General features: G+C 42.9%; 1 protein-coding gene across 30 annotated transcripts in view; it reads left to right on the forward strand.

Annotated features, from left to right (window-relative positions):
* ZFHX3 (zinc finger homeobox 3) overlaps positions 1–22,564 on the forward strand; it is a 524,735-nt gene that overhangs the window by 192,255 nt on the left and 309,916 nt on the right. For 20 of the 30 annotated variants that reach the window (XR_012026543.1, XM_072817035.1, XM_072817111.1 and 17 more), the window contains 5 exons: positions 6,602–6,692; positions 9,971–10,210; positions 15,644–15,922; positions 17,633–17,765; positions 19,669–19,748. The gene's annotated coding sequence lies outside the window, so the exon portion shown is untranslated. Of the gene's footprint in view, positions 1–6,601; positions 6,693–9,970; positions 10,211–15,643; positions 15,923–17,632; positions 17,766–17,788; positions 18,081–19,668; positions 19,749–22,564 lie in introns of those variants that run through there. The other 10 variants (XM_072816983.1, XM_072817076.1, XM_072817164.1 and 7 more) reach the window with 7 other exon arrangements.

The following is a 22,564-nucleotide window of genomic DNA, read 5'->3' on the forward strand; positions in this document are numbered from 1 at the left end:
TCAGCAAAGCAATTTCACTCAATCGCACATATTAACTGCTTAAGTTCTTCTCTCCGAGGATGTGGGCTGTTATTTTATGCCAAAAGTCCTGTAATTAAGTTTGACATAAGCGCATGGATTAAATATGTGGTTGGGGCGGGGGGCGAGGAGTGGAAGGTTTTCTCCCCTCGCCGTCTTGCCATATGGAGACTGTAACCAAATAATGTGCAAAAATTTTTAAGAGAATTTCCAATCTTATTACTCACTGTTGTTTATCAGGTAAGTCACAAGGCCAATGCACTTACAAAACCAGTTTTTCTTTTCCCCAATCTGGCAATAAGAACAACACAACAGTATTCTTAAAACAGCCCCTGGCCCTCATAGTACAGTCTTTATAAGGCAGACCACAGGACAGCTACTAAAACCCCTCTGATGGGCAAGCAACTGTGGCTGTCGTTTGGAGCTAATTTGTCAGACTGATCATCCAGGCATCTATTTTGAAAGCGGAGACCATGATGAGGGTGTGATGCATCGCATTGCTTTGTCAGTGATGGGAAGGCCTGCACCATTCAGATGCACTTCATGCTGTGGGGATTTATATCATGTCCAGAGTCTCCCTGTCCAAAGGGTCCTCAGGTGACTCTGAAAAGGCCCAAATCACTTAAGCAGCATAATAACAAATTTACTTTCAATTTCTGGCCATATTCATGAAGGTTACTTGTGGTTTGAGATATGAATGCCCTTATTCCTCCTTTCCTAAAAACAGCTGAAAAGAGTTTTTTGAAATGTTGGAAAGAGAAAACATCCTTCTTGAGTCCCCCCGCGCCCCCCCCCACATCGGAGGGAGCGCCCAAGAGATTACCCCGAAAAAGGAAGTTAAGCGGCAGGCTACCTCCTACCTTCCATCCTGTTAGACTTGCTCTAGTGCTCTTACCCAATTCTGGATCTTTCCCTTCACTGGTTGAACTGAGTTCGCTACCTTCTTGGTGGCTTCGTCCTGCTATACCTTCTTTAAAGCGTCAAAGCACATCATCCAAATCACTGCCACCCTCAAGTTCTTTATACCTCACCATCGCTCTGAAGAGTCTCATCGTAACTGTTCCCAGTTACCTTCTGCTGTGTCCGTATAACTCAGCCCTGAATCTTCTCCTTTCGGAAGGCCACCGTCTGAGCTTCTCAGAACATTGGAAACCCCATAAATCCCCATGTTGTGCTAACTTCTCGAGTGGACTTCTGACCATTTTAGTGTGTCCATTTTTATTTTATAATAGGTGGCACAAGCTGAGAACAGTGTTGAGATAAAGCCTTGATATTTGCTACAGAGGAGTGAGAATAATTTACTTAGGTTCAGCACAACCCTCTGTATTCCCCGTAATTTGAAGGAATATCTACAATATCATTCAAAAGCCCATCCCAAACCCTTCAGGGATGTTCTTGTTTCTTAGTTTATCTTCCTCATTTTATAACTTATATTTCTGCTCATTAAATTACATAAGCCTGTTACTAGGTCCACAGCCTTAATGTATTCCAGGCATTCTGAATTGTACTGTACTCTTCTGTATTATCCCCCCAATCTGGTACAAAATAGAATTACCTTCGACTCTACTATCCGTGTTATTGTTGGAAATTGTCTGATTCTCTTAAATGGTTTTCACTTTTTCTTTGATATCTTTGGTAGTTCTTTTTTATTCTCAAACCTTACTCTCTGGAGGAGCCAGTTCATAAGACTTGTCTAAGAGAGCTGATGAAATGTGCACCCATGTCCTGGAGCTGGGCTGCCTCGGTCATGATGGGTGGGGGGAAAAGACAGAGTGGATTGCCCCTCCCTGAGTCTGGTCTGATGACTTGAAATTAATGGGACTGACCCAAGGCACTCTGAGGGAGATGGGCGCATTCCACTTTCTAACCATGTCTGGTTGCATTCTCCATGGACCCGTCTGCCACTGTCTTCTATCAGTATCTTATTCCTCCATAACAACTCCAAAAAGAAGGGAAAGCCAGGCAAGGGTACAAGACTGGGCACCAGGTGGAGTGTGGCTGGGGCTGCGTGAGACTGCCCTGAGTGGGACATGTGTGGTATGTGAAGAACCCAGGAGCCCCAGCAGAGTTGTACAGTTCTTCTCAGAGGCCTGTTGAAAACCTTCTGCACTTGAGCCTTTCTCATCTGTGTCTCCAAGTAAGAATCTAACTCCATTTTTCCTCTTAGATGCTATCAGGTCTTGCCTCCAGGCTGGGATAATTCTAGCATGGATCATGTATTCCTCCTGCATTCCCTGTCTTCCCTCTGATGTACCCATGGGACTGAGAATCTATTGGGGATGTTTGAGGTCTGTGCTCACAGCTTTCTAAATCTGGCAGTTGCCCCACTGAAGAGGATGGTCATTTTCTCTGCAGTTGATGCATAGTGTTTTTTCAGTTCCAGTCTTCTTGAGTATGATTCGAAATTACACACCCCCATGCTTGTAAAGGAGTCGTGGAACCTAACAGTGCAGTGAATAAGAATGCAAGCTCTGAGGCCCGACCACCTGGGGTCAAATCCAAGCTCTGACATTTATTAGCTGTCCAACCTCAAGCATGTTAACTTAACCCTGGTGACTCATTTGCCTTATGCATATCACAGGGAATAATAGAACATTCCTCATGGGGTCTTTGTGAGGATTAAGCACATAAGGGGTTAATGAGAGAGCCTGGCCCATGGAGAGCCTTCAGTAGGTGTTGGCTATCTTCCAAATATTCCAAGTAATGTCAGCTACATTGTTTTTGGTTTGAGATGAACTGGTCCTTCAAAGACCTAAGATATTCAAGCTCTCGAGAGGATGAATGCTGAACACATCCCTGTCTTCAGGTTGTACTTTTCTTGACAGCATTTAAATATAACCTTTCGTCAAAACTAACAGTCAACCCATGACTCAACCTCTCAAAGCCTCGTATTATTTAAGGACATGAGGACTCAGGAAATGGAAACACCAATGCAAAAATTAATACAAGAATTTAATTTCAAAATGCTTATTGTTTCCTCTGCTGGATATAGATACAAATTACAGTTCTCATATGGGTTTCCCATAGAGGCCAGAAGCTTGCTAGAGTTTCAGGGTAAACCAGCAGCTCTGCAACCTCCAGCAAGAGCTTCATCCAGACTCCTGACCCTTAGCTGCCACACTGGGGTGATTCACTGTGCCATGCCTACCTCACAAGGCTGTTCCAAGCAAGAGAGTAAAAACATTTGGAAATATAATCGTTGTTATGAGACACATAGTTTCTATTAAATAATGTATCTTAAAATCAATAATACCACTTTTTAAAACTTATGTATTTATATTCATGCAGAATATTGCAACATACTCTGGAGGACTGCCTTTCTCCCATCTCATTGTCCAGGTGTCCTTTTCTAATGCCCAAAGTAAGCCTCACTTCTAAAAAGTCACCCTGCACATAGACATACAAATGCAACATTACATTTTCTCTCTTTTGAACTATTAGCTCACTACTGTCATTTTCACTTGCTTTGGTACTTAATTATCTATTCCAGGAGTCAGAGGGCTTTTCTCTAAAGGTCCGGATAGCAAATATTTTAGCCCTTGTGATCCATACTATCTCTGTCATAACCACTTAACTCTGCTATTGTAACACAACAGCACTGTAGACAATATATAAATGAATGGGCATGACTATTTTCCAATAAAGCTTTATTTACAAAAACAGGTACGACCCATGAACCATAGTTTGCAACTTCTAATTAATAGCCTGAGTTGTTGTTGAACATTTTTATTTGTGCCTCTGTAGTCTACCCAACTGGACTGTCAGAACCTCAAGGACAAGAGTCTTAATTAGGTGTTTGTAATGCCCCACTTCCCATTTCTCCTGAGCCTAGCACCTGGTTCAGTACATACCTGTTGGATTAAACTATCTCATGGGAAAATTGTATACTTATTGTGAGTGAATTAACTTAGGCAATCAAGCCATGCTGAAAGCCCTAAAGAGTTAAATCAGGGAAAAGAGAAATGTTGTCCCTATGGAAGGAGAGACAGCCATCTGCACGTCAAACATATGACTGTAAGAGAAATGTTGCCCACTGATCACTGTCAGATCCTGAAGGAAAAGCTATGGAAAACACCTGAAGACCACATGTTCCTGGAATTTGAGCTCTGTGCATGAATAATGTCATAGAAGACCCAGAATATGGGTAGCCTGACTCTTTCCTAAGGACATAGTTGTAACTCTGAATTTACAGACAGTCACTATTCTTTGAAGGTAACTCTTTTATTATTATCCATAAACTTAGAATAATAATAACAACTTCACTGTTGTTTCCCATATAGATTTATCTGAAAATAAATATTTTTATTTGTGGAAATATGATACTTCAGCGGCAGGGAGAATAGTGGTTAAGAAGAGCAGGACCTAGAGTTACATCTCACTCAAACCTATGAGCCTTTGAGTAAGTCACTTAACCTCTCTAAGCTTCAGTACTTCCTTCTGAAATGGGAATCTGGAGAGGGTTAAATGAAACGACATATATGAAGAACTTAGTATAGGGCTCAGGACTGAGTGAATACTCAGTAATTATTAGCATCTAGTAATAGCAATAGTAGTAGCAGTCAAAATCACAAGACTCAACGATATTTCTTTAAACACAAACATGTGGCCTAAGGATTCCATTCCTAAGCACACCCAAGAGAATTGAAAACTTATATGCACAGTAAAAAATCCATATACAGAGAAACCTGTACAGGAATGTTGATAGCAGCATTATTCATAATAGCCGAAGAATGGAAACAACCAAATGTGCAACAACAGTCAAATGGATAAACAAAATGTGGTATATCCATACAATGAAATATTATTTGGCCATTAAAAAAAAAAAAACAATGGAGTGCTGATGCACACTACAACATGGATGAGCCTGGCAAACATCATGTTAAGTAAAAGAAGCAAGTCACAAAAGACCACATTTGTGTATATAAGTTCATTTATATGAAATGTCTAGAATAGGCAAATAGGTAGTACAGAAAGTAGATCAGTGGTTGCTGGGGGCTGGGGATGGGTGTGATGTCAGGGTGAATGTGGAATGACTGATAATAGGAATGGAGTTTCGGGGGAAGGAATGATGAAAATATTCATGGGGTGCCTAAGTGGCTCAGTCAGTTAAGCATCTGCCTTCAGCTCAGGTCAGGATCCTGGAGTTCCAGAACTGAGCCCCAAGTCCAGCTCCCTGCTCAGCAGGAAGTCTGCTTCTCCCTCTGCCTTTTACCCCATCTCGTGCACTCTCTCTCTCTCTCTCTCTCTCTGAAATAAATAAATAAAATCTTTTTTTAAAACTCCAAAAATAAATAATGGTTATTGTTGAGCAACCAAAAATAAATAATGGTTATTGTTGAACAACCCTGTGAAATACTAAAACCACCTTAAAAGGATAAATTTTATGGTCTGTAAATTATATCTCAAAGAAACTCTTTTTATTTTTTTTAATTTTTTTTAAATGTTTATTTATTTATGATAGTCACAGAGAGAGAAAGAGAGAGAGGCAGAGACCCAGGCAGAGGGAGAAGCAGGCTCCATGCACCGGAAGCCCGATGTGGGATTCGATCCCGGGTCTCCAGGATCGCGGCCTGGGCCAAAGGCAGGCGCCAAACCGCTGTGCCACCCAGGGATCCCAAAGAAACTCTTTTTAAAAAACATTTTAAAAAAGTAAATTAACTATCCTCACAAAAAGCAATCTGTAATATATAACTTTTTTCCCCTTGATATGAGCCAGAAGTTTATAGTTTAAGAATTCTACACACACAAAAAATGTGTCATGTGCAGATAGATTTTAAAAGCAGATTACTTATGGGGCACCTGGGTGGCACAATCAGTTGAGTGTCTAACTCTCGGCCCGGCTCAGATTGTGATCTCAGGGTGGTGAGATGAAGCCCCACATAGGGCTCCGCACTCAGCACAGAATCTGCTTGAGTTGCTCTCCCTCTGCCCCTCCCCCTGCTTATGCTCCAGCATGCTCTCTGTCTCTAAAATAAATCAATAAATGTAAAGAAAATAAAGGCATTTTAGCTATTAAGTTCGTACATCCATGGTGTTTAAATGTACTCATCAAGGATGTGTATACATAATCTTCATTTATAAACTCCAGTTAGTTGTAAGAATCACTCAGTCAGGTCACCTGGGTGGCTCAGCTGGTTAAGCATCTGCCTTACTCGGGTCATGATCTCAGGGTCCTGGGATCAAGCCCTATGTTGAGCTCCCTGCTCAGCAAGAAGTTTGTTCTCCCTCTCCCTCTGCTCCCCACCCCCAAACACACTCATGCTGTCTCTCTCTCTTTCTTAAATAAAATAAATACATAAAAATCCAAAAAGAAAGAAAGAAAGGATCAGTCAGATTCAATAACTGTGTTGAGAACCTACTGTGGGCTGTACATTAACTAGGACATAGAGACATAGGGGAGAATAAGATCCTAGGATCATGAACATTTATGGTTCCGTAGGTCTCTTTGCACATCACACCAAACAGGGTGATTTCATCTCATTCCGCTTTTCTGTAGTTTCTGTATCATAAGAACAATTGCATTTTTTCTAAATAGCCATCATATTACCCTCTTAAATCTGCCCTTTCACATCCTTCTCCTCAGGGGAGGTCACCTCCATCCCCGGTTGAAGAATCATCATTCTGGATTCTAGAAGTTTCAATGAGTTCAGAATCCCTTAGTTTTACAAAAAGAGGTAAGGAGACTACCAGGCCATGTATGGGTTATATTTTTTCACTTGGGGACCTGCAGTAAATGAGAGATTCTCAGACTTTTATGAACCTAAGAATCCCCCAGGAACCCCAGGCAGGTTCCTGGGCCTCAGCTACAGAAAGGCAAATTCAAGAGGTTCGAGGAGGAGACCAGGAGACAGAATATTTAGCAAGTACCCAAGTCACTCTGATGCAAGAAGGCATGAACCACACTTTGAGAAATGTCACGCTCAATGTTGGAAACCAGTGAAAGCATTGCCAGATGTTTACTGTGCACCAAACTTAAACACGCACATTCTAGGCACTTTGGGTGATACGAAGACATAGAGTCTCCACAAGGAGCACATAACCAGGTCTGGAAGACCTGAAGGACACAAGCATGATAACTGACTGCCTGCTGGACATGATCTATAACAAATGAGTGGCCAAGCCCCTCGAGGCTGTAAGAATTCAGAAGAGCACCACAGCCCCATGGGCCCCAGTGGCTGAAGACCCTTACAGAGGAGAGAGCTTACTTAAGCCTAACCATAAAAGGTAACTGAGATTGTAAAGAGGTGAATAGAAGGATCTGATGCAGACAATGGGGGAAATTTGTCTCAGAGAAGTTGGCCATAGTATGTTTACGTGAGGAATAAAAAGAAGCCCCATGGTAAAGCAGAGTGAGGTCAGATTCTGGAAGGCCCTAAATGCTTTTCCAAGGGACAGGGATTTTACCCATTGTGGATAGGGACCTACTTTCAAACAAGAAAGTGGCAAGCTGAGATCAGGGCTATGAAAGGCTTCATCCAATAGTAAGTCACTGTGAGCATTTTCAGAATGAAGTGACACATAAATAATGAAGTAATAGCAGGACAGAAGTAGAATCCAGAATGGACTGAAACAAGGGAAGACTAGAGATGAGAGAATTGTTTGGAGGGTCTAGGTTTAATCCCCACAAATAGCTTCCCCCCCTCCCAAACAGCCAGAATTCCTATTATACTTAAAAGGGAAAAGCAATGTTGATATTATTTCTTTCTTACACTCACAATAAGAGAGATGTTACTTGAAAGATGCAATCCAGGGCTCCTGGGTGGCTCAGCAGTTGAGCCTCTGCCTTTGGCAGTGATTGCAGGGTCCTAGGATCAAGTCCCACTTCAGGCTCTCCATGGAGAGCCCGATTCTCCCTCTACCCATATCTTTGCCTCTCTGTGTATGTCTCTCATGAACAAATAAATAATATCTTAAAAAAAAAAGAAAGATGCAATTAGGAAGTAAGATGAGAATAGCAATAATAAAGGACACAACGATGGAAGAAAGGATTTATTTAACCAGCCTCGGAGACAGAAAACAATGCCTGGAAGGTGAGACAGAGAAAGGCATGGAAAGCCATGTCTTCTCATCCTTAGGACCTCGCTCATGAGAGCTGGGAGGAGCAGCATAGCTTCCCAGGAAAATGGTCCACAAACACGAGAAGCAACCTTCGCAAATGACCACAATGACTACTCAGGAAAACTTGGTAAGACTCTTAATCAGAAAGGGAGAGCTGTCATTGTGTAATAGTTAATAATCCTAAATCCAAACAATGCCTTGTGTTTAAGGAACTATGTCCTTTGCAATAAAGCTTACAAGAGAAAAATAACAAGGCACTTGGTTCAGGTCTGTTACACAGCTTTTGCCATGTAACCAACCACCCCAAAACTCAGTAGCTTAAAACAGTAAATCATTTCTCACAGTTCTGTGGGTAGGCGGGACAACACACCAGGTCTGAGTTGGTTTGACTACAAGGGATAAACAAGAATGGCCTTGTTCTCCTGCGCTGGGCTCAGTGTCAGCCCAAGTGACTCCCCACCCCATGACAGACTCGCCAGGGCTTCTTCACATGGTGGCCTTGGGGTTTCAAAGGGCAGCAAGAGAACCAGCCTCAGGTCTCAAGCAGTTTCGAAGCCTCGTTCGCCGTTGCCCCGTTGGCCAAAGGTCACACAGCTAGACCACAGTCTTGGAAGGCTCTGCTTGAGAGCACAGAAAGAAGGGGGACTGTCTGGCCATTTGTACTCTGTCTAATATATCATGCTCCTCTAAAGGAAGTGGCAACTGTCTGCTTAATCTTGCTTAAAGGATCTGGAAGGATAAGGGTCCATGTGGGCTTACGCTGTACTTGTCTGAAAGCACATATTTGAGCTGCTGTGAAAGAAATTCATAAATATGTATTACTGATTTTTACAAAGTCTTTTAAAGAGGAGGAGAGAGAAAGAAGGAAAGAGGTTCTGAAGAAAGGAAGGAAGAAGGAGGAAGACATCTTTCTTGGCATATCCAATTTTATTCCTTTGCATTGCCAGAACACTACCAATCCCATAAAGATCCTAAACTCTCTGGTTGTCATTACTTGTCTTGTAAAATAGCCTCCTATCTCCCACACTTCCTCATGGGTCAGGCCTCGGCGCTGGGAGGCGCTGGGAGGCGCTGGGCCGTGTGTGTGTCGGGGAGGCCCCAGTAGGGGAACAGAAGCCCACATTTCCATTCCACACAGTGGTAGTGCTTCAACTGCTGGCGCAGCGTCAGGAAGGCCGAAGATGCAGACCAGCAACGCCCCATTCTTAGGACATAATTAATGCGCTGTTAATTTTTTTTTCATCAACAAAGGATTACCAAAATACCGCATGATTTCCTTCAAAAATGTGACCCTCCCTTTCCTGTCTCATTTTTCTTTTCCTGGATCTGAACGTGGTTTCCATTGGCCTCACGAAAACAGTCATTTCTGTTCATTTTCCTCAACTTGTCTCAGCTCCTTGATCTTAAGGAGGGCAGACAGGCTAAAGCCAACTATCAGTAGAAATTTGAAGGACTGCTTCTCTCACTCAGAGCTCTTCTCAAAAAGTGCTTCTCCCCCCTTGTGAGGCCAGTGGCTTCCTCTATGTCCCACAGCAAACCTCATGGTGTTATAAAAAGCCAACTAACTAAATAATGCCATAGGAATCTTAATGACTAGGGTTATTTGGCCAACAACATTACACAGTTTTTTCCTCTCAGAATTCAAGCATTTAAAATTACAAATATCCCATCCAATTCAAATTTAATTACCAGTGTTCAAACTTTAAGAACTTTCTCGTTTTCAATTATGTATAATTGGAAATAATGAACTACAGCTAAAAGATGGTGATTCGGCTCCTTTTTTTAAAGGGGGAGCAGGAAAGTGGCATAATTGTTATCTCTTCCTGATAAAAAATTTTTCTTGCCGACTGCCTTTTTTTTTTTTTTTTTTACCAAACTTCCCTAAATCCCCCAGGCCAATTTCTCCACGTTTATTTATCATCAACCACGAATGAAAACTGTGATGAGTCCTGATGTCTGAGTTGGCCATAGACACTGTAGTTTCCAGAACAAAAGCCCATGTCTGAGAGCCGAGCCAATGCAAGCTTTGACAATGGCAGAGGGCATGTGAAGTAAGAACTGTCACGGAAAACCCAGGATTTAACAGTCACCAGCAGCCCAAAGAAGCTCGGAGCTACTCCGCACGATCTGTTGGGTGAGGAAAGGAAATCGGATGGGTGGCAAGGAGGGGCCCCACAGTACGTTTGGGGCTTCCAAATGATCCCACTCACAACTTGTTCTCCTTCCTGTCAAAGGCTAGACTTTAGAGTCAGCCACTTCTGGTCATGCTCCAGAGACGTGGCCTCTGAGAAGGCAGGGCCGGAAAGCAAAGCCTTCCCTCAAGACAGCCCTCCCTGTCTGGGGACTGTCTCCTTGAAGTAGGGATGGGTTCATTGTTCTCAGAAAAACCATTTCAATACTGTGCAATCTCGTCCATTGTCTCTAATGACCATCTTTTAAAAAAAAAAGAGAAAACACCCTCCCCCCCAGTTTTTTTAGTACTCCAAATCACTTCTTGAAGTGAGAACCACCCACCTGTCAAATAGCTCTTATAATAACCAGAAAAGAAAGTTTCCCCGTACGTGTGTGGACACATGTCCATACATGTGTGCGTGTGTTGTTATTCCACTAGCATCCATCAGAATGGGCCACATCTTGTCACCATGGGCAGTTCTGTATACATGGAAGGTTGAGGAGACTTTTCTTTCCACTCAACTTTCTCTCTGGAAACAAGAGTCCTTGTGTCTGGGAGATGCTCCCAAGTTTCATGCAGGAACAACATCCTTTCTATTAACCAGGAAAACCTAAAGCTCTAAGGATTATTCACCTTTGAATGTGTGCTATTTTGGCTCTGGAGTAATCTGAACTCTTTTTGAGGCGGGGGGTGGTATCTATGCCAACTGAAAAAAAATCCCACTTTATGCTGGGATTGTATTCATGCGTCTTTCTTTCCATAATCTTACTTTGCAGTTTCTTTTTTTTTTTTAGTCGACTTCACTGCACTCGTCTCCCCCATTCTTTACCCACCTTTAGTATTATAAGGTTTTCTGAAGGCTGAGCATTTCAGATCTGACTCACACTGTTTCCCCAGAATGTATTTCTGTTTACCAAAATCTCAGATTACCATGGCAACTATCAGGAGTCCCTAAAATGTATGTTGCCTTTTCTGTGCTCAACCTAGAGCCGAGTCACTGCAAATGGTCACAGGGATGACATAAGAATTACATCCATGGGGGAGCAAAGAGCCGCCCACCCTCAGCATCACCAATTTCTTTCCATTTTCGTGTGTCTCGGGGGAGATCGAATGGCAAACCTAGGAGGATAGTAAACTTGTCAGGACAGACTCTTGTTGTTTCGCAGACAGGGAGCCACTGACTGTCCTGTGCTGTGTGTGCCCTGTCAGTGGTTCAGGACAGAGAAGAGGAAACGCTGAAAGACGGAACAGGAAACAGATGGGAGATGTGATCTCTCCCAGCTCCCCAAATTCTGAAAAACCTCAGACCAGCCTGGTTGCTTGAAGATTAAGACAAAAAAGTGAGATCTGTGCCTTTCCCAAAGAGGGGCCAGCAGAAGCGGGCACAGCAGGGAGTCCTGTCACAGGGACCCCAGATCCCATTGGCTGCGGTTCAGGGCCAAGGGGAAGTGAGAAAGCTCCATCGAGACTGAGCCAACGTGGGCCTGGAGGTGGGGAGGAGCCTTACACTCTTGCAGGGGGAGCCTCAACCCTCGCTTCATGTTGACAGCTGAAATCTCTGTCATCATGTGCTTTGGGGTTAAGAATACTTCTTTCTTTACCAAGAATTAGGAGGTGTTTACTAAAAATTAGGCCTGTAGGAGCACCTGGCTGGCTCAGTTGGAAGAGTGCCCCTGACTCTTGATCTCGGGGCCGGGGGTTCAGGCCCGGGGGTTCGGGCCCCATGTTGGATGTAGAGATTACTAAAAAGCAAACAAACAAACACCAAAAAAATTAATGAATTTTAAAAATAAAAATTAAATAAAACCTTAAGTCTGTAACGGTGGCCAGAGGAAAGGGAGTCAGTCTTCCACCTCTGCAGGCTTTAGGGATCATGCCAGGAAAAGGAGGGAGCAGAGTCTGGAATCCATGGGTTGGGATCATTTTCAATGATTTCCCTCCCCCAACACAGAGACATCAAAGAATCTAAATGGCATCCTTCAAATTCACTTGAAGGTGCAATTATATGTCCAAAAATGATTCCTATGCCTGCGTTCAGAGCTCTGGGAGAAATTCTTGAGGTGATTGTTTCCCGGGAGGAGATTAGGACGCACATCCAGCCTAGAAGTTTCCTTTGCTTCACTGGTTTGGCAAAGAGGGTGTGGGAGGAGGGGGAGAGGGGCAGTGATCCCTCCCGAACCACCAGCAAGTTGAACCTGCTTTCTGAGGAGATGCTAAAATCCCAATAGCAACACCATCCAAAAATCCCGGACACCCCTCCCCCTCCCAGAACACCACATCTCACTTGTGACCTTGTACAGCCTGTGGTCAGGAAAGAGCCTTTGAACACATCTCCAGAGCTGCCACGATGAGAAGGTCTTTGATTACTCAGTTCAGCTGGTCCTCCCTCCTCTGTAATTCCCTTCTTCCCTCCCTCAGCCCTCTTCACCTTGTCCGGTAGCCCAGGCAGGTTTGGGGGTTTTTTCAAGGCAACCCATTTTTTTTTCTCTTTTCATTTTCCTATAGCATCCTAAACCTCAAGATGCAGTTAACGCTAATCCTGATTTATTTAGGGTTTATCTGCATTATTAATTCTGATCATGAAAAAAAAAAGTGCTCCAGGCCCTGGTTTGTATACAAAGTTTGGGTGTTTGTGAAAGGGGCCAGCAATCCCTGGGAAACCGATTTCCTTTAGCCATCTTTTAAATGCAAACAACTCTTTTGCTAGATTGAAAATATTTCTTGAGATGGTCCTCTCCTTAACAATTTCATTTATTATTATCCAACACCTCCCCCCCAACACCCCGCCAGTCAATATCCTTTGAAGCTGCTTCCTGCATTAATCTGGACTTAATATGGATTTAAACATTTACAATGGAAAATAATTTGGGTTAAAAAAAATAATCTCCCCTGATAAAGCTAGAAAACCCCCACGACTGTCAGCATCTCTGACAGCCAGGAATAGAATGAGATTCTTGAATATGCATATTGAAGAAAAGGAGCAGCAAGTCTACCAGGGTGTATGTTATATTTTATATTTGTCAGCTGTTATGACTGGACTGGAGCTGAGTGATATCCCGGGTCTTGACTTGTTGTTTGAATGAATTCATCATCACTCAGAACATAGGAACTGTTACTTGGTACCCAGAATATACTCAAAAATGCCTTCCGTTGGAGTGAAAGAGAGCTGTCTCTCAGAGGTAGCAGCCTGCATCCATCACTCCCAGCCGGGCTGCTCAGGAGCTAGGGGGTTCCAATGCCCCCTCCACCATCCTGTCCAGTCTTGCATTTTCCACTTTACTGACCAGTAGAACACTGGAAATAGAAAGTTCATATTTCTCTGGGCAGTCCCCCAGCGTGGCCACTGTTATCAAGGGAATTCATCCTGGATGAAGGAGCCCAGGGGACTGGAATATTTTCATAGGAACTTAAAGGAATTCAAATCAGACCTCCAAGTCTGTTTTGTCAGATCTTGGCACTTCAGGCTGACCTACAAAGGTTTTGATTTCTTAGGGTCTTGCAGAATGAGGCTAGACTAACCCCAAGAAGCACCCCCTTTCAGGGATGGGAAATAATGTGGCATGGATGCCATCATGCCTCATTCCTATGCCCATGGCAGATATCACTGATCAATCCCAACATCCTCTTCCATTGAGCCAGAAGGCAGCCCCTGCATCCTTCTCAACACAAGGCCTCAGGAGGCACTGCCTCTTGTTTGGGACACACATTGAGAGCTACTTGCCGTTGCTGCTGGGCCCTGTACTACTACTTCAGAAGACTCTGAGCTGATCTCCAGGCTTTCAGCATTCCCCTTCAGCCTAGCTTGTGCACCGATACTGGTTGTGTTCCTGTCCTAGAGAATATGGCCCCGTGGTGTTAGAAGCAAGTCTGACATGAGGGCATATAAATTCATTGTACAAATTTTAGAAAAGGCAGATATACAAAAAAGTGGACAATTAAAATGACATAATTCCCTTAGGATATACATATTGATGTATATGCTTCTCTTTTTATAAAATATTTCTTTTTTTAGTGTTAAAAATTCACATATACTTAAAAAGTGAGTGAATTTTATAAGTTCTTACCTATAAATTGCACCTTAATAAGCTGATCACCTATCTATATATTATACATTTAAAAAAGTGTATGTAGTGCATCTGAACTTTCCGTGCATTTTAAACCAAAATATGGGTTTCATATTTTATATATTCTATTGAAGAGTCCATAAACGTTATTATCTGTACACTTTTAGATCCTAAAATATAGTTGAGCAGTCTTAGGGCATATACCTACACTTCCAGCATTCCAAGGATATCTCCATGTGTTTGCCCATTCTTTTTTAAATTTCTTAACAGCTTTATTGAGGTAAAATTTACATCCCAAGTAATTTACCCAAAGTGTGCAATTTCATGGTTTGGGGTATATTCACAAGCTTTTAACTAATATTTTTAACTAGTATTTTTTTGAAGTAGGCTACACACCCAGCATAGGGCTTGAACTCACAACCCTGAGATCAAGAGTCATCTGCTCATCCAGGCACCCCTAATTAATATTTGATTTTGCACTGTTTTGATAAAGATGCGCAAATGTTTTTCCAGTTTATTTCATGTATTTTTACGTCTGTACCATGCTATTTTATAAGCCAGCCCAAGACAGGAACTATGCGCTCTATTTCTTTTCTGTTATGATAATAATATTAATTAAAATTACATCAGCTGTTATTTACTATGTATTTTTTTATTTCATCTGCAAAACAATCCTGTGAGGTAGCTGCTGTTATTTTCATTTGCTGTTAGGGAAACTGAGGCTCAGGATGATGAAGAAACTTGCTGAAGGCCACTCATCAGTGACCTGGTAGTCACTGAACCACATTAGCCCCCAGCTAAAAGGCATTCTTAGAGGCCAAGTTAATGATACCATCTACCTGCCATTCTGCTCACCTTGGTCCTGGCAACCTGAATGAGTCTCTGGGGGTGAAGGATCAAGTCAAAATGTCTCAAGTCTTCATCCCCTGGCACTTGTGATTGCATCCATTCCATTGTTCTCTTGGCAACGACTAGCTCCCCACAGAGCTCCTTCCATTTGGTAGAAGAAATCACTGGATATCATTTTTGGAATTTACCATTTTGGAATAAAACTTTAGAAGAAGTAGTTAAGGCTAACAAATTAGGATCTTCTCAACTCCCAAAATGTACCATTCTGTAGAGCAGCGTGACAAATGGCAGGATTGGAGAACTCAGGCTTCCCATTTGGGACTTCTAGAACTGTCCAACTAGCTTCCTAATATACGCTTGACTGTACTGTGCCGTCATCTTCAACAATAAGGCAGGTTACATTCGTGACTCTACATATCACAATGAAGACACTCAATAAATATTAAATAATAATTATTGTTTCTTTCACATTCACTGACAGGATAAAATCCCAGTAAAGAACCTTAAAGGTCTAATTACTTCGTTGGCATTGAAACCAAACTGCTAGTTGAGAAATTAATTGTGGAGCCGTCGGAGATGGAGTAGTAGGAAGTTGTTTTGAGCAGTGATGTCAGTCTGAAACTCCGAGGAAGATGTGGAGCAATAAACACCAACGCAAACTGCCGAAAGTAGCTGAGGAGGAGGAGATCAGATGTGCAGCTGGCACCACACAGACTTCTGTTCATTTACTGATTCCTTGGGCACACAAAATACATGTGGAGTGAGTGACCACCTGAGTTAATTAATAAGCAGAAAATGTCTCTAGAGATATTTAGAACCATGTGGAGATGATCTCCAGCACAAATGAAGACCCAGAATATTAATAACCACAATTATAAGAGTAATTAACATTAGCTGAGCACCAGCTGTGAGCCAGGTCCTATTTCAAGTGCTTCAAATATATTATCTCATTTAATCCGTATCACAAGTTGTATAGCAAATATCATCCTCATTTTTAAAATTAGAAAATGGAGGCACAGAAAAGTTAAGTAATATCACATCCCAACATCACACAGTTGAGCCGTCCAAAAAATAAATAAATGAAGAGTGCTCAGTTTCAGCCAAGTGAAAGTATATTCATTGTGCCACTTCCTAATCTCTTAAGAGATGACTGAGTTTCCAAGACCCTAAAGAAATAACCAGAGATCGCCCAGTCCGTAGTCTTCAGACTGCTCCCCTGGAACCAGGGGAGTTGCTTCAGAGGTCAGTCCTACCAACAATAAAGTATTTGTGCCAAACAGGGATGAGTTCAGCCTTTGCTGCTTGAACCTACTTTAGTTATAGGATTTCCACATAACATTTTGTTTTCATACAAAAGAGAGAAAGAGTATTCCATTGGTATAAGTCTTAGGCAGGCAAACATTTTCTTTAAAGGGCCTGATAGTAAATATTTTAGGCTTTGTGGGCCACACTGTATCATGGCAACCCAACTCTGCTGTTATAGTACAAAAGCAGCCATGGACAGTATGTACATGAATGAATGTTGCTGGGTCCCAATGACACCTCATTTATAAAAGTAGCCTCTGGTCTAGGCCATCCACCTCTGGTCAAGTGGAGTTTGCCCAAACTTTTTGAATAGGGGTTATCGTGCCTGCCCACAAAAAAAAAAAAAAAAAAAAAAAAAAAAAGTATACTGTCCAAGACCCCTATATTTATTAGTACTTGTCATCTATCAGAAAGTCCATGCCATAGTTTAAGGAAAAGGAAACTAATGTGTATTGAATGTGGATTTTGTGTCAGGTAACCTGCTACTACTGGTTCTCCATCTGAATTGATCCTCATTGTAATTATGAAAAGTGAACTGAATGACCCCCCCCCCTTTAACAAAGAAGGACACTGAGGCTTACACCATATTGACATGGCTTAAAGCCACATTGCTGCCTTGTGACAGACTGGAAGGTCATCTATAAGTTACCCACTGGCGATTCTTCTCTAGGGAAAAGCAGTCAAGTTCACATCATAACCTCACTTTGCTGCCCCCTAGATACTTCACGAACATCTCTATTAAATTAGGGATTTCTATATGAGTTTTCCCAAGGCTTACCACGGGAAGTGGATAACCTTGCAATTTCAATAAGCTATTCTCCCAATTATGCTTATAGTCATGTATTGTCTATCTTACCAGGTTGCATTGGGGGTGTGTATTAGGTAGTGATCCTCCATGATTCATACGTCTTTTGTCAAGATCATTTTTCATCTCTATACTTTACTCTCTACCTCTTGTACTTGCCTCTCTTGAATTCATACTGTGCTGAGAAATTTTGGAATTCTAAGTCTTCAGTAAACTCATTTTCTTCCAAACATCCACTGGCAGTACTAGCTTGGTTATATGCCACCAGTAGATAAAGAAATTTAATTTCTTCCCCTGCATGGGATAGGTTGAAATTTTGAGGCTGAGGTATTGATGGTTGGTGTACTGAATCTCTTCCAGAACACACATTTATTGTCTTCCTTCGTGTGCACCAAAATGCCTTGGAATGAAGGACCTTTTACATCTATTTTCAACTCATTCTGGATCGGTTTCCTTTTAAGAACCATCAGCCCCATTCACCTGGCAATCGGAGGTTGGTGCCAGAAGTCAATGAAAGCATAGCCTCTGGTTATGCATAGCTCTCAGATCCAAAAATCCAGGTCTGTGAGCCACCATAGCTTGCCTCCACAACTGAACTGTAACCCAGCTACGTGTAAAGCAGAGGAGAAATCCATCACACGTGGAAAACTTAGCCATCAATAAGCAGCTCTGCAGGCCTTTCAGTTGAGGACCAACCACAGAACTGGCTCTCCATCAACAATCAAACAGTCTTTAGCTGTGATCAGCCACTTCCGTCACCTCTGAGACTGGCAGATTTCCAATAAAGCCAATAGCCCCCTCCCCCAGGGTAAGGTCATCAGCAGGAGGCAGGCATTGTCGTTTAGCCAAGCAATTTGACAACAGTGTTAGCTTACACTCTATTAGCCAGCAGCTACACCCTGACCCCTGACCCTGACATTGACCTCAGACAGCCTTCTCCTGAGGTAGACTCTGATCATTTGAGGTGGCCCGCCCTGCTGGTTAGCATGCGAGAAGGCCCATCAGGACCAAGCAGGGCTCCCTAGTCACCCCCACTCCCAACAGGAGGCTTGAGGCTTGAAGTACAGAAACAAGCCAGAGTTGAACCCAAGATGGCAAAGGTGAACATTCAGAAGCATATCCATCAGCAGCCTGTCACCAAAGGGCGATGTAAGAACTATGGAAGCTTTCAGCGCAGGGGTAGCCATTGTCTCCAGACAGTTCTGCTCCTTAATGGAAAAGACATATCAAAATATGGCTTACAAAATACAAAATAATGGACTGAGATGTACATTATATGAGGGTGTTAGATTGCAATGTACTTTACAGTGGGGGAATTAGATTGAAGTGTTATGCCAGGGTAGTTAGGTTGAAATATGGATTATCCTAGGAATGTTAGCTTGAGATGTGCTTTATAACACAGTTGTTAAATTAAGATGTGCTCTTCAGTGCAGGCATTAGCCCAAGATGTGCATTATAGCAAAATTGTTAGGGGAAGATGTGGATCCCACTTTGGGAGGGGATAAGAGAGGAAAACACCCTGTGTTGAATATTATTCAAGGTTACGGAACGTCTTCTGCATTACGTGGGTTGCAGGGCTTTGAATGCGGGGGAATGAGAGAATGCAATATATAATGTTCCTTCCCTGCTCCCTTCTCCCAGCCAAACAACCTGCCACTTTCCCCACTTTTCCTGTTAGGGACTTACAGGCCTCCCCCATCAATAAAAACATTAGCTCACTAAACAGCCTGATGGCTTTTCCTTCCCTGGCTTAACCCTTCGGGAGCTGGGGTTTCCTTTGGATTTGTAAAGATATTGATCCTGGATAATGTTTGCTTTTCTAACTCTCTCTTCCCTAGACTTGATGGATAGGTTCAGGGCTACATCTCGGCAGCCCATGCACCGCAGCTACCCAGGGAAAGGGGAATGGGAAGCAAGGCGAGCGTTCGGTAGTTAACACCATCGGAATGCTTTTTCTGGGATGGACAGGCTGGGGAGAAATGTGAGGGCCACAGTCACTTTTAATCAGCACAGGATTTCACTTTCGATTTTGCTCATTCTTGTCCTGATCCCTCCACCAATATTTCTTTAGTTCAACTCAAAGCGTTGTATAGTTTCTAATTAATATCAGATGCTATCTCGAGGTTGGCTGCCCTGAGTTCCATTTTCAAAGACCGCTTTTTCAGTTAAAGAATCTCTAGCCTTATCAACATGGATGAATCCCAGTAGCTATGTTGTTTGCTTGCAACGCTGGCCGAGGTGGGGACGACTTTAATAAACCCTCACCATAGATATAAATCTTACCCAAGAAAAAGAAGTGAAGAGGAATGGGAGCATCATCTCGCTCATTAACCACTTGGCCTACGAAGGTTCGCTGTCTTCCCAACAGTGTTTTTGTTCTTTCTTCTCTTCCTTAGTTCAGAAGATATAATTTACAGCCTCCAGAAGTCTAGGTGAGCGCAATTGGATGATGTCCAGCTTCGCCGGAATCAGAGAGGTGAGTTCCAGCCTTCTTGTTTCTCAATGAAAGAAAATGTTATACCAGGTGAGTCAACTCAGTCGAAAAGACTAACCTGCCAGACAAGGGCACCAAACAAAACCAAACAGTTCAAAGGAAATTGCAGTGTTACTAGACACCTCTGCATTGTGCCCTGCGGTTCCAGGAAAGAGGCAAGTGGGCACTTCTGTGTGCATTTTGTCAGGCTCTGTTTCTCTAGACAGAAAAGAGGGTTTGCTGCGGGACAACAGCACTTTACCTTCCCTGGCGGAGCTTGCCATGGGCAAAACACAAGGAATAGGAGAGAAATATGCTGGCCAGGTGAAAAGCAGTTTCACCCACCCTAGGATGTCTTTCCCAATTTTAGCCCATCAGTATTCCCGCTCCTTCTCTCAGCATTTTTGGGGTATGCACTCTGGAAGTTTGCTGTGTTCTTTTCTCCTCTTGGTATCCATTCCTGCCTCATTTTCTAACATCACATTTTCCTTAAAAATAGGCTATGAGAGCTATTTCTGTCTGCTGTCAAGGGATCTGTCCAGCCAGACTCCCACGGGATGTAGGAATGAGTTTAAAACCAATCCCGAAGAAGAAAGAAAAGAAAGGGTTGGCTTAGTCCCAGACTCTGTTTTTAAACAAATCTGTTGGGTCAAGTGATGTATTTGTGGCCCTTCCCTAGAAGGGGAATTACAGTATGGTACTCTTGAAAACCCTCTAAAATCCCACCCCAAAGAAGACACCACATAGGATCACAGGAGAATCCTGGTGGCCTGGAGGTTGGAAGCAGTTCTGGAGTCAGTCCTAGTCCATCATTTGCTTGCATTGTGGATTTGGGCAAATCACTGGACTTTTCTGAACCTCAGTTTTTCCATCCATAAAATGGGTTTGATGGTAGTAGCCACCTCACAGGGATATTATGAGGGACAAATGGGCTAATGTGTATAAAATGCTCCGTCTTTGGCCTGCCACAGGGTAATCACTCCACATGGAGTGGCTGAGAACTTTATAATTTTATCACCATACCAGCAGCTAGCAGGAGCAATGTGCCAGTTTACCACGGGCTCTGACACTTGAGTGTCATACCACCACCAGCACTGACTTATCACATACCACGCCGACCCTCATGTGTTCATCAACCCATCTAGTTTTAAAAACATGCTGTATCCCTCAGCCTTGCCCCTTTCCAAGACTAGGGTTTATGAGGATTTTCTCTGCAGAGGAAGAAGGGCAGCCCTGCCAATGAGGGGCTAGACAGATTAGAAGGGCCTCATTGATGGAGTATAATCCCCCTCTGTACTCACCGGTAACTATCCATGATTGTATTTCAAAGGTAACTGTTCATCTCCACCGTGGGGATTGGCGTGCACTCCACAAATAGGGCCTAATGTGATCCGACAGGCCTGATTTCTCCAGATATATATTAAAACAACATGCCCAGTGCTGATGGCTCCAAGGTCCTGACCTTTAGCAAGAACTTATGACGTAAGGCAACCTGCCCAGGAGAGCAAGTGGAGCAGAAGGCCAGAGGGACAAGGTCATCAGCTAATGAAGTGGTCAGCATTGAGTTTCTGTCACTCAGCTGGTTAAGAGGAAACTGAGAGGGAAGTAAAAGAAAATGGGAGCATTTGAGAAACAAAGAGAAGGACCACGTTTGAGCTGATGCTCCAAAAGTGAGCAGATGTTGTCAGAACCAGGCTGAGGAAACGCGGCCTGTCTGAGCCTTCATTATAGCCTCGCTCAATCCTACCTGCTGAACACAGGCTGGTCAAAAGAACATTGGGAAGAAGCTAATTCTGTACAAATGCCAAGTTAGAATGAAAGTGAGCAGCTCCTAAAGCAACCTGCTCTTTGGTTCCTATCAGCCCCAGACATACAGTAAGGACAAGTGGTCAAGAACAAGGGCTTCGAGATGTGTTCCAGGCCTGTTCCGGGTACACTACCCATTGAGCTTCAGCATCATTATCTGGAAAACTGAAAATGGTCCCTACCTCAAAGAGGGGTTCATAGAATTACAGGAGAAAATTCATATCAAAGGGCATAGCATGATGTTTGGCATAAAGTAGTCACTCAAGTGTCAGCAGCGACCATTGTTATTCTGTAAACACAGACAATCTCAGACAGAGAGTGAGTGCCTGGTTTTAAAAAATGGGTAGTAAGTCGTGTGTTACAGACTACGAAGTTGGTTCCACCGGTTTCACACTGGGAATTCTAATGTTTCCCATTAGAGGAGCACTTCAAACTTTTGAATGACTCGCCTGGTTGATGAACATTTATTGAAAATTACTGAGTGCTGAGCACTGTCCTTGGTGACGCTGAATCAACTTTGTTCTTCACCACCTTGCTGGGGAGATGGAAACATCGAGACTCAGAGCCTAAGTGGTAGTATACTTCGAGAATGTAGCATGGGGTAGAGACAACGACTCTTCTTGAGAATATCAGAGAGAAGTCAAAGAGAGGAGGACATTCATTCCTCTTTCATCACTTACTCCTTCAGATGATGCCTTAGGGTGCATAAAGCTGGTGTCACTCTCCCCATTCATTTTATGTATGAAAAAGTTGAAATCCAAAAAAAAAAAAAAAAAAAGGTTGAAATCCAGGCAGGTTACCCTTGCTTTTGTTTGCAGCAGTTCATAGGAGAACTGAGACTGTTACCTGAGTCTCCAAGCTTCCAGAAGGGAGATTCCTCAGCAACATCAGGATGAATTATGCCCACTGATGGCCATCTGAGATCCAGAACCATTTCTCCTAACTGGCATTATCATCGTAGCCAGATTAATAATCCAACTCTTAAGTCCCAGTGCACAGAGATACAGAAGGCT

Source organism: Canis lupus, chromosome 3, assembly GCF_048164855.1.
Source record: "Canis lupus baileyi chromosome 3, mCanLup2.hap1, whole genome shotgun sequence".
NCBI lineage: Eukaryota > Metazoa > Chordata > Mammalia > Carnivora > Canidae > Canis > Canis lupus.